Source organism: Callithrix jacchus, chromosome 7 (assembly GCF_049354715.1).
Source record: "Callithrix jacchus isolate 240 chromosome 7, calJac240_pri, whole genome shotgun sequence".
In the NCBI taxonomy this organism is placed as follows: domain Eukaryota; kingdom Metazoa; phylum Chordata; class Mammalia; order Primates; family Cebidae; genus Callithrix; species Callithrix jacchus.
Window position 1 is genome coordinate 100440087 of NC_133508.1, and position 3881 is coordinate 100443967.

General features: G+C 37.6%; 1 non-coding gene across 1 annotated transcript; it reads left to right on the plus strand.

Moving 5' to 3' along the window:
- Positions 1–3544: 3544 nt before the first annotated feature.
- On the plus strand, positions 3545–3606 carry LOC118143439 (U7 small nuclear RNA). The gene has a single exon (XR_004727655.1). It is a non-coding gene; the product is annotated as a U7 small nuclear RNA (small nuclear RNA).
- Positions 3607–3881: the final 275 nt, after the last annotated feature.

Genomic DNA, 3881 nt, shown 5'->3' on the forward strand with positions numbered 1-3881 from the left:
TAGCGTTGCGGAGCACAAAGGGGACGATCTAAATTATTTGATGAATAACAACCTCGCACCAAGGGGTCGGGGGATCTTGAAAGCTGTTAACTGATCAAATCTTTCCCAAGAGTTTGAGGGGCTGTTTTCTTCCCATTTCTTTTCTTCAGTTTCCTTCTTTATAATAAATGCTTTATATAAACAATTTTTAAGTGAATATATTTAAGTCCTTATTAGGGGTCTAAAAAGCATAAGACTGTCAACTATGTATTTTTCTGGCATGTTTCTCGGCCAATGTGAAATTATTAGAAAATTTCTCCCAGCCTGAAATACCAGTAGCTTGTTCCACCTCTCACCCTAATGCAGAAACCTCTTCAGAACACTTTGGTTTTCAGCCAGTGTCTGCCTCAGTTTTTCCAGTGGACAAGGAAGAGGAACCACTACCTCACAGAACAATCCACTCCACTTAACCGGCATCGTGATTTGTTCAAATGCCTTTCTTTTCTAGAACGCCTTTATTTCCTTAGTAAAGGATAGTGGATTTGAGAGTCATTTGCTCAGATTTTCATATGAAAGATGTCGTATTTCCATGGGTTGGGTTTCTTTATCTAGAAACACAAAGAATTCACTATCCTTTGGCTCCCACATTAAAACTACTATTCATAGGGGGAAACTGAGCAAAAGCTAAAGCTTTGAGAAAGCCTCTGGATTCTGTATTCATTCCATACAATCCACGGTGGTCCACAGGCCTTGCTTTGAGACCCACTTGGAGAGCCTTGGGTTCAGACTACACTAGGTGGTAAAACTCTTGTGGAATTGTAAGAGTTTTGTGTTCCTGGTTTTTTTGTTTTGTTTTGTTTTTGTTTTTGTTTTTCCAGATAAAAAGCATTTTTTTCTTTTTACCATTTTGTTTTTATAAGCTAACATAAAAAAGTATTTTTAAAAAAGTTAAACAAATAATTTAATTTCTCTTTCATTGCTGTATTCCTTGGCAAAAAGTTATGTCTTACCTACGTCAGTCATCTAAACCACTCATCATATAAAACCAGAAACTTACATGTCTTCTCTGAAAAATATTCCTGTAGATTCCACTGTTTCATTAGAGAAGCAGAAAGAAGTAAAATCCCGGATTATTTGGCCGTTGCCTTTCAATTGGAATCAAGATAATGTGCTCTTTTGCGTTATCCATTTAATGCATTTTTTTGGCAAATTTATATCCAAGTTTGTGTGGTTCCCATTTGATTTAGTCTTTATATAGCTCTGTTAGCTTCCTTCTTTGCTGTTGTTACAGATTATACTGGTAAACCATTTCTCAAATTCTACCAGCTTGCAAATGTAAATGTTGGTTACAAGAGCAAGGTAGTATCAAGATCAGCACAAATTAATCACAAGCGCTGTGAAACATCTGCTTTATTGATGGTACATCAACGGCATCATCTTCCACATATATCAGGAATTATGACTTTATGATAAAGTTGCTCTTGCTTCTAGAGGGAATCGAGTGCAAAAGTTAATAGATAGGATTAAAAGACAAGACTAATTTCTAGTCCTAGTCCTGACATTGAATTTAGAAGCCCACATACAGTAAAAATTACTATTAAAAATTTAGCTGAGAAAGGAAAGGAATTATAGTATAATAACTATCATTTTAAAATTTTAGCTTTTTGAGTAACTGCTTAAAAAATTTAGAGTTGTTTTTAGACCTCGATTTTACTTTTATCTAGATTTAAGATATCTGTCATTGAAACTTCCAGCAATTTGAGGACTTATTTACTCTAATACCGATACTATGTACTATAGTTCAGGGTAAGGGATTGAATTATTCTCTGCTACTACCACCTATGAGGCCCAATGAATAATTTGAAGCCTTATGGAAGATTGCAAGCAGTATTGTGAGTTGAGAATCTCAACTTCAAGAACCAGTATTCTAGTACAGTATATTCAAAATACACACTTAATAGGTTACATTTTTTTCTGTTACTTTAAAATAAAATATTATTACATTAAATGAAATGAAGTTTGAGGAGTATATTATTAGTTGTGAGAGCTAAACACTTATGATGTGAGAGATAACTATACTGTATATTTAAAACTATTTCCCTACTTGTGAAGGTTTCTTATTTGAGACACAGAATGATATTCTGGAAGGAGCATAGGCTTTGGACTTGATAATCTTAGGGTCAAATCCTGGCTCTGCCATTTCTTTTTCTTTTTTGAGATGAATCTCGGCTCACTGCAACCTCCGCCTCCCTGTTCAAGCGATTCTCCTGCCTCAGACTCCTAAGTAGGTGCGATTACAGGCACATGCCATCACACCCGGATAGTTTTGTTTTTTGTATTTTTAGTAGAGACAGGGTTTCATCATATTGATCAGGCTGGTCTCAAACTCCTGACCTGAGGATCCTCCCATCTCGGCCTCCCAAAGTGCTAGGATTACAGGCATGAGCCACTGCTGTCCATTTCTTAACTATGTGATCATGATTAAAATTACTCAGCCTCTCTGAATCTGTTTTCTTACCTACAAAATGGGGATCAGAATATGAAGATTTACAATCACGTATTTGGAGTGCTCAAATATGGGGGCTATTAGTACTATACAGTTTTGCTGTTTTGTTTTGTTTTGAGATGGAGTTTCGCTCTTGTTACCCAGGCTGGAGTGCAATGGCACAATCTTGGCTCATTGCAACCTCCGCCTCCTGGGTTCAGGCAATTCTCCTGCCCCAGCCTCCTGCGTAGCTGGGATTACAGGCATGCGCCACCATGCCCAGATAATTTTTTGTATTTTTAATAGAGACAAGGTTTCACCATGTTGACCAGGATGGTCTTGATCTCTTGACCTCGTGATCCACCCACCTCAGCCTCCCAAAGTGCTGGGATTACAGGCGTGAGCCACCGCACCCGGCCCACGGTTTTGCTGTTATATAGTGGTCATATTTTCATGAAGCTGCCTTAATTTTTACTCTGATATTATATACCAAATAGTTGCCACATTTCATCTTTTAAAATGAAGTTGAGATCACTGTCCCTTCCATCTGTTTGAACTAGGTATGATTTTTGTGTTCTCAAAACTTAACAAATGTGAAACAATTTACTCTGTGGTGCTGCTTGGTAAATCACTTTTTCACTTTCAGGGTATTTTTCAGTCTTGTGGATGAGAGGTCTGGACAATAGTCATTAAGATATGATAGCATTTTCAGAAAAACAAGGACATGTGCCTTACGTCTCTTTGCTTAGCTCTGGTTTGGGTGGACTAATTTTAACATTTCTCCAGATCTATACTAATATTTCACCGGGAGAAGTCACTGTCTGCCTAGGTTGGATCTGATTAAGTCAGTATTTAATTTTGCTAGTAAAGACCACCTTAATTATACTATCTGGCTAATGGGAGGATGTGATGTTATATAGTTAAAGGAGGATAGAATAGGAATCAGCCAGTTTGGGTTTGCTGGCTGATGACTCTGGTTAAGTCACATGAAACTCCAAACTGCAGATCTTTATTATCTAGTGGAGAAATCTTACATATCTGTTTAGCTTACTCCCATTAAACCAAATATCATTTAAAAAGCAGTATTACAGCTCTTTTAGAATTAGTCTAGCAGGTTTTCCAGTTTTCACCAGAAAACTAAAGAAATAAAAATAAAAAGAGAGGGAGAGACAGAATGAAAACCCACTTAAATGTGAAGCTGCCCTGAATTCCACTTAACGGGCATGAGAGGCAGGGAAGTAAAGCAAAGGTGGTGGTGGCACAGACTGCTATTTCCATAGTTAGGGTCACTTCTCTTAGACTTTTTTTTTTTGAGACACAGTTTCTCTTTTGTTGCCCAGGCTGGAGTGCAGTGGCACGACCTTGGCTCACTGCAACCTCTGTCTCCTGGGTTCAAACGATTTTTCTGCCTCAACCT